At 34.6% G+C, this 13,902-nt stretch overlaps 1 protein-coding gene across 1 annotated transcript in view; it reads left to right on the forward strand.

The window, feature by feature from the left end:
* CHSY3 (chondroitin sulfate synthase 3) overlaps positions 1–13,902 on the forward strand; it is a 169,101-nt gene that overhangs the window by 90,250 nt on the left and 64,949 nt on the right. The gene's annotated exons all lie outside the window — the stretch shown is intronic.

Here is a 13,902-nt window from a genome sequence, read left to right on the forward strand (position 1 = left end):
ATAAATGGATGTAAGATATGCTTCAAGAGCTTGTCTGTAGGGGGAAGTCCCTTAATTAACTCCTGCTGTTTGTGTGTGTCTGTATTTATTTTGCCCTGGTTTAATCTAGTCCCAAAGTATTTCAGTTGGAATTAGGGCATTATTCATATATATATATGTGCGTATAATTATATAAAAGTTAAAACAACTCTTAGTTTGTAATTTCTATTTGATTCAATAGACTTGTGTAGGCAGGCTTCAATATATGGTACACTCTCCTAAAATAGGAATTACTTCTTCATTGAAGGGATCTGGTCAGTATCAGCATTTATAAGAAGTGGCATTTATAAGAAGTGCAAAAATAGTTTTGCTTTTTATGTTATTCCTCTTCTGCTTTGTTTAGAAGATCATATATTGCTTTTCTCTCTATACAGCAAAAACCCTGGATCAAGATTTGAATTTGGTTTATAAAATTACAACTATGAAAAAGGTAGATCTCAAAAGGCAGTATTTTCTGCTATTGCCTTCCTCTATTCTTTTGCAAGCAATGTGCAGATCCTTGGCAAGTGTGTTTTATTTCTATGTTACGTTTTACCAGCAGCCTAATTCAGCAAAAATTCATGGCTCCTTCAGTTGTTCTGGCAGACAGTGCACACTTTTAGGAAATGACTTCACAAATTGAGTTATTTTCATAAATGTTTTCATAGTCACCATCAATTCTAAGATAAATTAAAGAAGATGAGTTAATTTTAATAAAAGCAACTAGAGAAAGGCTTTTTAAGAGTGGTATTATAAATGGTCTAGAGATTCACTACAGAAGTTATATAATGAAACAGCTTTTAAATTTGAAAGTAATAAAGCATTTAAAGAAACAACAGAAGTAAATTGCAACCAATGTCTTCATGAACCACTCAGTTCTCTGTCTCCATAAGTATGATATCCTTGCTGATTTTTTAAACCTGAAATGTAACATGATTAACCAAAATGCTGACAGAAATCAGTGTTTGTTATCATCTGTACTGTAATAGCTGGTTTATCCTCTTCATGTGTAAACTGCAATTTGGAACATAAAGAGCAAAAGTTTGACCTCTCTAGGTGAATGAAAAGGATTCTAAATCTTAAAATATTCTTAGAAATTTGTAACATAATTAATTTCTATTTTCGATACATAGTTCATCACTGTGATTGAGGTAACATTGTAACATTAAATTAAGGTTGTATTTTTATACTCTTGAGAAGAATTACAGGAATCAAATGCCTTTCCCATCAGGAAAGGTACGCAAGTTTGGGACTTCTTTTTAGAATGTAGGTCTTATTTCTCAAAGACTTATAAAATAGTTAACTACAAACAAAAGAAAAATCTGATTTTAATGATAAAATCTGTACTTTCTTTCATATTTTTAATAAGGAAGTATTAAAAATTAGCACCTTTGCTCCATTAAGACCTGTCAGTTTTTTCCTCTGCCTTTATGAAAATATTAATGGTAATGATAAGCTATTGTAAAGACAATACTCCTTGCAGCATTATGGATAGTTCTGAATTGTTGTTACAACAGAGAAGAGAGTGAAAAAGATGATGATCAGACACACATCAGCTTTATTATTCATTTTTCCTTCTGTAATGTTAGTCTGAGAGAGTAAGAGCACCAGGACTGCAGTTGTGTACCTCATTGTTTTAAGATGGTTATGACTCAAATTAAAAAGTGACAATTAAACTCTCAGGAAAAATCTTGATTGTTATTCAGAGGGTTTTGGTTTCAATTTAATGGTGATTCTTGCATAATGGAAATACACTGAAAATGTGTTCTTGGGATGAAATGAATATAAATGCCTGTACTCTTACTATGCAGATTGGCAAATGGTTTTGCAACAATATTGGATCTTTTTGAAGTCTTTATTCACAGACCTGAAAGTCTAATCATTTGTAGGCAGCAGAAGACACTTTATTAGATGGTGTTGTAAACAAGGATGCGTATACCTTCTCTTTTTTGTAAACCAGGGAGCATTGGACAGACATGCTATGCAAGGTTTTTCTTTTTTGGTTGATTTTCTTACTATGTGTTATAAATATAACTTGACTTATGTAACTTTCTTTGGTTAGCACAAATTCAGTATTTGGCTCAAAGCCACATATATGCATTTCTTAGAATAAATGTGTTCTGCCTCATATTTGCATTAAGCATATTAAAATTAGTATTATTTGTTGGTGAATGACAAGCTATTCTGTTATTAGCTAAACAGCTTAAAATGTGTTTAGATTATATCTACTGTATTCTTTGTAAAATTTTTCCATTTGTAATTTTGGAATTCTACTTACAAAGACAAATTACTAATAGTACATGGTGCACAAATTGTTTGGGAGGGCACCATAATAAATGGGAAAAAAAAGATGAAACCATTGACTTACAATTGAGGAATGAAAAATATTGTGTGCATTTTTTTTTCTCTCAGCAGCTTGGTAGGTATATAGTTGTAGTTAGTGGAAAAATATTTTATTTGAATCAAGAACGGGTTAAACCTTCCACCTGCTTTCTGTGCTGGAATGTACAAAGAAGGTTAATTATATTTGCTATTTGCAGAGCCATTCATTCAGGTCGTTGTTTCCTGAACCATTTTGTAAAACATTGTGTACATTGCGTAAACTTTATATCCCAGCCATGCTACATCTCCATACATGGGATAATTTTCCTTCAGATGTCATATTTAGGTGTCTTTGTGTTTACCCTTCACATCACAATTGTTTCTTGCTGAGTTACTTTTTGTTGCAGAGTTCAGTTTTGTAAGATATGCTTGTTTATAAAATGAGTAGAAAGGAATATCTAATTTACAGCACTGTTTAATAAGGGTTGTTAATGTTATTGATGTTCCTATAACTTCTGTTGTGTTGTTACTCCATGGAAAGGCTGATGAAATTTTGCCTTCTGGAAGCGAATGTTTTGAAGTTTGGCTACTGAGTAATTTAAAATTATTTGCCAGAATTTCTATGGTAATATTATATCACCTTTGTTTCACACACATTCTACTACTTTTTAGTTTGATAGTATTTAGGTGAGATCAGTGTTCAAGGAAATATGTTAACCTGGGGGAGGGGTTTCAAAATCTAAGAATCAGCACATTACACGGAATTAAAGAAATAGTCCTGTAATTGTATTCTGACTTGGATAAAGTACTCTTTCTATAGAATAACACCTTTAAAATTAGGCTCCTGTAAGCTACACTTTTTGACATTGTTCAGAAACAGACCATTGCACAGAAAAGCTTCCAGCAAGTGTAGCATAGAATGGCCACATTTTACAGGTCATTTGCTGCCTATGATACCCCTTCAGCTGAGCTTCATCTGCTCACTCTATATTTAGAGCAATCCAATTAATATGTGCCATTAATAAGACATCAGCATACTTTAATTTGGAAGGGGAAACCACTAATTTAAAATTAAACAATGGATAAGACTTAATTAATGGACAACTAGAATATTCTTGTAAGAACTTGGTTCATTGATTTTGAGCTAGCTGTTCTTCGGCTATCATATGCATCTATGCTACCTGAGCTTCTCATTACGTAAAACCAGACAGAGCTGCTCCTGCTAGAAAAGAAAGGCCTGCAAGAAATATTACAAAAATTTGGTTTTATTGATCATCAGGTGTTACAAGTTTGACAAGTCTTATAGCTCTGTAAGGCTCTTCCAATAGGGAATGTGACAAGCATTGCGTCTGGGGTGCTAGAGGGGAAACTTACAAGACAGTCTTCTTTTCAGAGATGATGGAAGTGGTAACAAAGCTTAAGAACCAGTTTTGCAATTCAGATTTAAGAAAGATGGCTTTCAGGTTTTTTTGGAGTAGTTCTACAGAAACAAGGAGTTCAGATAATTGTTTGTTTTATGGTCAGATTTCTCTGTATGGGCAAAGCACTCCAGCTGTCACATTTTAGGCAGCAAATACAGCCTTCATGCCTGTTCTCTTTGCAGCTTTGAATAGTGACTGTTTCTTGTGGGAAGGCACTGGGACCTTCTTGCTCTTAAGACAAAAATAAAAGTAATTAAATTGGCAATATAACACAGAAAATACATCAGATATTGCAGAACAGAAGGTTTTTGAGGCTTACTAATAAATGGTATAAACCTGTAGCATTTAATGCACTACAAATTATCCTTAATATACTCACATTTGAGAAGAGTATACTTTCTCTAAAGAACATAATCTTTCTGGTAGGTTTCTTAAATGGAAGCTGTAAATTCTGTTACTAAGAAGAATTCTAATTTAGATTCTTACTTAGAAGTAATGAAAAACAATGAAGAGCAGTAACTACCACGATAAGTAAGTTGCACCTAGGTTTTCGGAAACAAGTGTGAGAGCTTATTGCATGTCTGTTACAAAGCAGTGTGACTACAGGAACAACATATTTGCACGTACACATGCTCTACTTTCAACTTGTTGGTGATCCAGTGGATAAAGCAGTAGCGCCACACTTGGAAGGCCTGGATGTTGAGCTGTTAAGCACTTCTGTAGAATAGAGAATGGCAGTTAAGTCCTGTTGCTGGCTTCTTCCATCAATAAATATCAGTTTACCCCTTCTTACTGACAATGTTCATGCAGTGAGAGAATACAGACATTGAATTAGCACAATGACTTTAAAGTAAATCTTTTGATTAGTGTTAAAGCTTTCAAAAATAGTCTGTTTTCCCTAAATAGGTTTTTAAGCAATTTAACACGCTTATTTGACCAGAGGAAACTGTTGTTTTTTGAAAATGGAAAAGAGATAGATTTGCCTTCCTGGTTCTGCTTACAAATGGATGTATGCATGTATAAAGACTATTGTTAGCTCCATGAGCTCACCTATAAGCCCTTAAAGAAGTGTGTTTGTGAACCCAGCTGCTCTGTGCAAACTTAAAGGCATCTCTTCATTCAACTCAGACATCACGTATCTTGCCAGCCTTTGCTATCTGCTGTGTTGGGGAAAAAAGATCCTTTCATAAGCTCAGATGCACGCTTGATCTGCATCAATTGTTACTTCAAGGATTTATCTGTAGCTTTTCAGATCCTATAGCAGGAAAATACATTGAATACTGATCATTCCCAATGTTACTGAGAAAATTGTGCCACTCAGCTTTTCTGTGCAAGTCTGTCAACACATAGTCTTAAAATGCCTTGTAGAATGAAAGAAGAGAGGCATGATTCTTCCTATTTTCTCATGTTATGCAGGTCAAATAAAAAGAAAAATGTACCTGTAGGATGTCAGTTATTTTGTCTCATTTTGTACTGTTTTTGAATTTATATGCTTGAAAGCTGATGGAGGGAGATAGTTTCATCGGCATGCTGACTGTTCATTAAAATGTTTAATACCTGGAGTTGTTAACATTAGGAGTACACTGTGGAAAAAGGATAGCATTGCTTTGTGTTTCAGTCTTACCATTGGTTAAGAAACCTGATATGTTAGTTTAAAAATAGTGTATTTTTCTTCTTGTCTGGGTGGAGAGAGGAAGTAATAGGGAGAGTTAATTTTGTTTTTTGCTTATGAGCAATATCACATCCATCTTTATTTGCCAATAATTTCAGGAAAACTCTGGAAGTATTAAAATAGAATGTTGTCAGATTCTGAAACATGCCAATATAAGAAGGAAGAAAATTTTAAGACTATTTTTAAGAAGGGTTTTTGTTTAACCCCTGCTTAACCTTACTTCTTTTTAAAATTGGCCATTGTGTTTCAGTGTATTCTAACATGAAGAATTTTGAATAGCATAACTGTATCTTTTTATTTCCTTAATGTTAGGTGATATGTTCAGTGTACCTTCAGTAGCTGGATTTGAGAAGCTTTTTCTTAAAGGTTTTTCTGAAAAGAACTAGATGAAATTATCCTTAATGCTTTTATATTCCTGATGATCCTATATTTTTGTTGTAAATGGAAATACACCTAACAGAAGAAAGTCTTTCAGCATTTTTCGGAGCACTGTTACAAATCTCAAATATGTTTTCTTCACCATATCTGTAAAGGAAACAGTCAGGAGGAGACTGGTTTATAATTAAGTAGGAGATACTTATTGTTGAGCTGTATTGGCGGGGTTTTTTCATCTATAAGCAATGTAAATGTATAATATAAAAAGTTGAATTGCTTTTCTTCCATCTTGCACTGTTTTTTTTATAAAATGGAGAACTTTATTGGAGCTCTTTCTGAATGCTGAGCCATTGTACTCTATCTCTGTTTCTTTTTGCATCTTCTTTTGAATATTTTTGTTTGCGTTTTTAAATTTTAAAAATGGCCATCTGAAAAAAAATACTCTGTGTGATACACCCGTGGGAAGAAATTAAGTTTCAGTTTTTAAGGTGCTTGTATGCTTCATGTTCTGTTAACAGTTCTGTTTTGTTATCTAAGGAGAAGTACTTATTACAGTTTTACTGGTTTGTGTTGCATGAAATGCACTGACATTTAAAGAGAGTCTCATTTCCAGTATCCTTCCAGTTGCTAGAACAGTAATTCAAATTTTCCCCTTTTCTCCATTTCAAATTAATTATTCGCAGCCTGACAATATTACGACTGTAGGAGAATGTGATCTGCTACTTTAGGCTGACGACTATCCAGAAAAAAATAAGAAAGCTGGAGAAGCTGACTGTCCCAGATTTGGGCCTTAACTTAAGCCATTTATCCTTGAATATTGTTGTAACTCCTATAATCTTTTATATTAATCCTTTACACTGCAGACAAAGAAACATTTTCACTATATAAAGCTGCAGAAGCTGCTTCTGCTGAATTCAACAGTAGTCATTTGAATTCAAGTGGAATCCAATTTAGCAAAAAAAATTCCCTGATCTCTTTATTTTTTCCTCTATCTATAAAACAGTAAGAAGATAAGACATTCAGCAGTAATTATCATACAATGACATTTTCTTTCTTTTCACTGTTTTTCATCCAGCATTTTTGCTACAAGCATATGCTACTTCAGAACATACTAACCAGTAGTATAGAGACACAGTACATATAGATAGACTTGGACTTAGAAAGAGCACTGTTTCTAACGGAAGATATTGACTCCTTTTTTACTGTAAATCAAGAAGTAACATAATTTTTTCATTCTTGTGAAGAGTGGAAAAAGAGCAGAATATTATGAAGGCAACAAGATTTGTTTTCACTAATTTCAGTGTTATATGGTTTGAAGTGGCAAATACACTTATACATATGTGCACCTGTATTTTTATCTGCATGTGAAAAATTGGAAATATGAAGCAGAGCTTCAGTTAGTAAAGAAAATGAGATTTAATAGAACTTGCTGAAAGAGCAGTCTCTCAGTTCTTTGGTTGTTAAACATAAGTGAAGATGTCCTTCTCCAACACATACTGCAAATTAGAAATCTATATTAAATTTTTAATTGTTTGTTGATTGTTGTTGTTGCAACAAGGAAAAGGCATATTGTTTTAAAGGCATGTTGAAGTATTCTTCTGATACTCTTTGTTGCCAACGCAGCAAAGTAAAAAAAAAAAAAAAAAAAAAAAAAAATTTTGTTCATCAGGGAACATTTTGCTAATGAAGACTACTGTAGATTGTTATGAATCTTAGCTGTCTAAGAAACCTACTGGAAACAAGACAGTTGAAAGGGAATTTGACTTGTAGAAGTTGGCTATCCAGTAGCTAGAGGATATTGTTATTTTTTAATTTGGTTAAATCCAATGTATGTTTTATGTGTTACCGTGTATACAAGTGTATTCTGGATTCTGCATTACTCCTAGTTTTCTTGTTTGTTTTGCCATGTGGATGCTGCAGCTGTACTGCACTCAACAATAGCAGGCCTGGCTATTACTGCACACTGGAGTGCAGAGGACACACAAGAAATGCAGGCAGTGCTTAACAGTGATGATAACCTTCTCCTGAAAGGGTGGTGATGAAATCCCTTACTTGTAAAGTATCTGAATTTGATAATGGAACTTGAGGAATAGTTTGATTGCTTTTTAATTTTGGGCTTCTGCAGCAATACCTATTTTTGCCAGTAGAGCGATGTGAGGGGAGAGCAGCGGTTTTATGTGTGTGTATGTCTGAGCTTCACTCCTGCTAATGTCCTGTTGCATTGCCAAGTAATTTTCTGAGAAACTGGTGAATATACTCTTTGAGTTGTGCAAGAAAAGAATACTTACTCTGTAACTGAGGGTGTTAATTTTCTAGGTAATTTGTGGCTATCTTGGTGCACGTGCACACACACAGTGTGATGGGTTGAATAGACAGGGAGATGACTTACCAGTTAGGGTCATGGGCAAAGCAAACTTGGGGAAAATTAATTTTGTTTATTGCCAATTAAAAATACAGTAGGATGGAGAGAAGCAAAGACAAAATTAAACTCACCTTCCCCCTAGTCCTCTTTCTTCCCAGGCTCAACTTCACTCCTTTGTTCCCAACTCTTCTGCCTCCTCTTCCCCCCAGGGCACTGTGCAGACAGCAGAAATGTTTGTGTTTTGGCTGTTGGGATTATGTTGGCTCCAAATTTTCTTCTGACTTCAAAGTACACTATCTTGCTTTGTTTGATGTGGTTTTTTACTGTGCTGGTCACTGTCAGCCTCTACCATTTGCAACAAGTACACATATTAGTCACATTGTATGTAGAATAAATCATACATATTTTCTCTTCCATTTCCAGTGGGTGTGCTTTGTTATTTTTGAATTACCTTTGCTATTTCTCACACTCGGAGATTTTCCAGTGGCTCTTAAGTGAATGATTTATTAAACTTTTCAGGTATGTTATTGATGAACAAATTATCACATAAATTTAATTATTTCTACTGCCAAGTTTTCAACGTAATTGTTTCAGTGATATTGTAAAATAACCATCTAAAAATCCATCATCTTCTATTTACTGCCCAAAGCAGCAACATAAAATTGAAACCATTCTATCGTCTCTGTAATAGAGCTAGTTACATGGCACCTAGGTTTATTCTAAGTGATAATAAAACTTAGAATTTGCCTACTAGTTTAAAGAAAATTGCAATGTAATATTTAAATATTTTTCACTCATGTAATATAAAGCGTTCGGGGGGAGAAGGCATGTGTTCCTTCAGCTGTTACACTGTGAAAACTTTTAATGTGTAGATCATCAAATGGCAAAGGTGTTTTTTTGTTTGATGAGCAATGCTTCTTTTCTGGCTCTAAGTGGTGTTTTGATAATAATTTAGAGCTGGTTAGCTCAGGATACCAGTCTTTTCTCAACCAGTATTAGCACACATAAAAACCTCACTAAATCGATTAAGTAAAATTTCGCAAGTTTATATGTGACTGTCTCATTGCTTTGTTAAAATAAAATTAGTATTGCCCTTTAAAATATTCATAACTGTATACTTGAGAATTTGGTACTGAATTTTACTGAGTTGGAAATATATGCTGTAGACTTTAACTGCTGCAAATAGAGTATTAAAAAAATACATAGTTACTCACTTGACTGTGTAGATACTATATCTAAAGGTATGTTGCACAGCCTTCATTTGCTTAATTTGTTCCCCTCATTCATGTACATTATGGTACAATTTCCAGTTTTATATCCATGTACTTTTTAACCAAGATATTGGAAAAGTGATGCTTAGGAAGTAAACAGATAGACATCTTGCCAGTAGAACAAAGAGAAAATTATTGGCTCACTCTCATAAGGCATACTGAAAAATTGCAAATCTCCCCATTGTACTTGCTGGGAATAATGTGACGTAGGTTAATAAATATGGTTTGAAAAAAGTAATTTTAAGGGTGAACCAAATTAATATTTATGATTATAAATATCAAGAGTCCATTTCCATGTTGACAAACAAAAAGGATTTCTGTCTTCTGACTCTTTCAACTTACATCTCAGTCAGCCTGAATCCCTCAAACAGTGGTGTTGCCTTTCCAAGGAGCCAGATCCTTGTATACTCAGATTTCTCCTTTGTGCATAGATACATGTCATCCCCTCTTCTTTTCTCAACACCTCCCGTTTCTTTCCTCTATTTTACTAATAGCAAATTACTTAGTAATTCAAGCCAGCCAACAGGACTGCAAAGCCTCAGAGGAAACTGAGAAGAGTGGATGGGGGGAAAAACCAGGAAATTTGCAGGCTTGAGCAGGTGTTAAAGAAAGGGAAGGACTCTCCACATAAGAGCTGCAGGAGCTATACAAAACAGGACAAAGATTTGGGTAGGTAGAGCTGTTGTTGCATGTCCTTAATCACCTACGGGGAGAGAAGACTGTCACAGATTTGCTTGCAGGGTGAACTATAGCTTGAGATTATCTTTAGAGATCCTTCATAACCTACACTGGGACAATAACCTGAACTGTAGTTGGGGTGTTTTTTTTGATGTTGGTGGTAGTGGTGGTGTGTGTGATTTTTTGTTTGTTTGTTTGCTTGGAGGTTTTTTTGTTGTTTTGGTTTTCTTTGTTTTTCTCCTCTGCTTTTATTGTTTGCTTTTTCTTCAAAAGCTAGCTCTTCTTTGGTATGTGTGAAACATGATAAAATATGAGTTTCATTTCTGTATTGTGTACAGTAGCTTAAGGGGACCCTGGATGTTGCTGTGAGTATTCTAGAAGTAAGCATGTTCTTCTGTAAGGTGCCCCTCAGCCTGTAAAGTCCATGAACATTATGGATGTATGTTAAAGCATGGCAACTCCCCTTTCCAGATTATCAGCCTACAACTGCAGTTTGCAGTCTTACTATGAAATACTTGTAATTGATGTTTTACCAGAAGATAAATTTTAATGCGTTTGGAACATAGCCAGGGTTCTGTTGGGGTTTTTTGGTGGGGTGGGTTTTGTTTTGTTTGTTTGTTTGTTTTCATGGAAAACTTTCTTGTTCTCTTTAATTACACAGGCATTATTTATTTTATCTTATCTCACTTTCTCTGATTCCAACTTCTTTTCACATATAATTACTTTGAGCTTTCTCTGCTTCGTAGAAGTAGTGATAGTTTATTAAAAGAGAAAAATTAGGAGATAGTATTGCAAAGGGACAGGTTCAAAAGAACATGTAACTGAATTTTACTTTAGCTGTCCTGTAATGGCGTCTTGATCATGAGATAAGAGATAGTTGTATCAGTAGCTGAAATCATGAAAATATTTCTTCAAAGTCTGCATCTTTGTACTAGATGAGAATATTGGCTAAGATCTCTCCTGTTGTTTGAAGAGCAAAATATTAATTATATTCCTGAGAAGTTGTATAATTTTGTTCTTCACAGAAGTATTTAAGTTCTGCATTCCAGAAATCATTTGTACAGATTTGACATTTATGTGCCTCTATATGTGGGTTTTAACAAAAAGGTGAATTTTGTACTCATTATTCCCCAAAGTATTATAAGCCCTCTTTATTGAGATATTTTTAATCCTGGGAATGAGCATAATTCGAATAGTAATCTGACTCATAAGTCAAGCCTGTCTTTTTTCTCTATCCTTTTCTATCTAGAAATAGTTTTCTTGCATTTCACTCTTTGATGGCTAGGCTCAAAGGTTGTGCTAATGTGTTTATGCTAGGCTGCCACCTTACTGATTTTTCCATAACTTGCAGTTAATCATGTGATTTTTAAAAGGTGAGGTACAATAGAGAAATAAACAAAGTGGGAAGAAGAAGTGAGACATATAGGCATCAGAGTTTATGTTATGGAGCATCCCAAGTGTTTGGGGACAAATAATTTTTTTTGATGGCATAGAGAAATTACAAAGTGGAAAATAATAGCTAGCTTCTTCTCAAGTATACTGTTAGACTGAAAGCTAATGTTTGTAAAGTTGTTTGAGATACTCAAATAGAATTAGCAGCTTACAGGCAAATAATGGTAAAAGTGGTGTCTGATTTGGTTCTAATGTAATTAATCTAGTAAGATTGTTGGTCAGTGCTGTCTCTGGTGTCACAAATGGTGCAAAGGCGAAAACCACGGACTCCACACAATTCAATGTGAATCCAGCTGAAGCCGTTTATTTCTTATTACAATTCTCCTTAAGTATCTTTTTGTTTTGTCCACGCGCTTACAGGCTGCATGTATTGGTTAATAGCTACTGTTCACGTGCCGCAAACTAGCAAGGGATTGGATCTTTACAGTTAGCACGAGCTCTAACATTCAGCATTACTTCACTACAAAATTGTTGATTTGCTGACTCTTGATTTCTTCACTGGCCACACTTTCTCTTGTTCTTGCTCAAGGCTGCTCGAAGTCACGTAAGGCACGTAGGCTGTTTTGCTCTCTTCTTGTTCACATAGGCCTCACAGGCCTGTTCAGTTCAGTTCCATATAATGTCCATTAGCTTTGAGAAAAACCCTCAAATCTCCCACATAATGGTCAGTGTCCTGCTAAAGTAATGTGATATTTCTTATCAGAATATCATGAGAATACTCAAGTGCAGATATTCTGAATAAACTGCCCTTTGGAAATGTGCTTTATTAGTTGAAGAAAAGCTGCGTTTTTGTTCTAGGAATTACAGAAATGTGCTCTTCTTTTATCAAGACAAAGCAGTATTTGCTATTTTCACACTCAGTTACTAACACCTTCACTTGAAAAGAAATAGAGTTCATCCCAAGCTGAAAAGAAGTAGACTTTGTGCCAAGCCATAGCTTGGGTCGTAGGTATCTCAGGAAAGTAAACCTTCTTGTAGTGCAGTTCAGTTAACATACCTAGGTTTTCGTTGACAGTGTTTTTACTTTATAGGTTGCCCGGAAAAGTAGTCGAGTAACCATCCCTGGAGGTTTTTAAGAGATGCGTAGATGAGGTTCTTAGGGACACAGTTTAGAGGTGGACTTGACAGTGTTAGGTTAAGGGTTGGACTAAATCTTACAGGTCTTTTCCAAACTAAATGATTCTATGAGACTATGATTCTATACATATCGTGACTATGATGTACTGAGAATAGTGAAAGATCTTGCATGATGAGGCCATATTAAAATTGCTTTCAAGTTTCGTTTTAAGTTATTTATATAATTAAGGAGTGAAATGTTAAGTGAAGAGAGAGTTAAGGAGAGAACGTTAAGTGAAATTAGAAATTCACATCTCTTAGCTGTTGTAGCCCAACAATATTCATATTATAGTCAGATAATAATCAAATATGAGCTCTAGCTAACTTGGTCAGATAATCCTCTAGGAACAGGCAACCTTCACAATTCTCTCTTCAGGGCTATGTATCTTTCTCAGGATTTTGTGTCACTTTTAGTCTACAGTAATAGTATTTGTTTGCAGTCCATCTTCTTTCTGTTTTCATTTCTCTCTCTCCTCATACCTCTGTTTCTGCTTCTTTTGTTTTCTCTGTTATTTGATTTGCTTTTTCTCACTACTAAGCCAAGCTCGTGCAATTACATTCTTCATAAGAGTGGATGCTGGTCTTGATGAGCAACATTTTTTTATATTTATCCAAATTGTTGATCTGTTTCTTAACTACTATAATTTCTAACCTCTCTTCAGTTACTTCCCTGTGGATTCTTTCTTTTGCTCTCCCATCTTCTGATACTGGAGTTAATCTCCCATTTTACTACTTATCTTATTATAGGGGTTATGTAATTAATTCTGCTATATTCTATGGGTTGTGTCGTGTTGAACTTTACATCAATAACCATCAACTGGAGACACAGAATGATGACAGCTGGGGCTTCAAATTAAGTATTTATCCAGTACCTGATATCTTATTCTACTCTCTTCACAAGTAAAACCTTTCCCATAAAACTTTCAAACTTGCAATACATTTTCAAATTATATAATTTTAATGATATATTATTCAAATTATATATTAATGAAATGTCACATTAAATGTCTCCAGACAGGAGACTGTTTCCTTGGGAGAGGAAGTTGACAGCACTATGCTGTGCAGATCCTTACTGCCAGATGTCAAAGAAGAATCATGTCTCCAAGGCTAGTCAGACCCATTAGCTTTCATGTTGACTTCACGCAACTACCTAAGAACTTATATTTCGTATAATGTATAGAATTTTCTGTTCCAATTTTAGTGCATCAATTTTAA

Source organism: Caloenas nicobarica, chromosome Z (genome assembly GCF_036013445.1).
Source record: "Caloenas nicobarica isolate bCalNic1 chromosome Z, bCalNic1.hap1, whole genome shotgun sequence".
Lineage (NCBI taxonomy): Eukaryota > Metazoa > Chordata > Aves > Columbiformes > Columbidae > Caloenas > Caloenas nicobarica.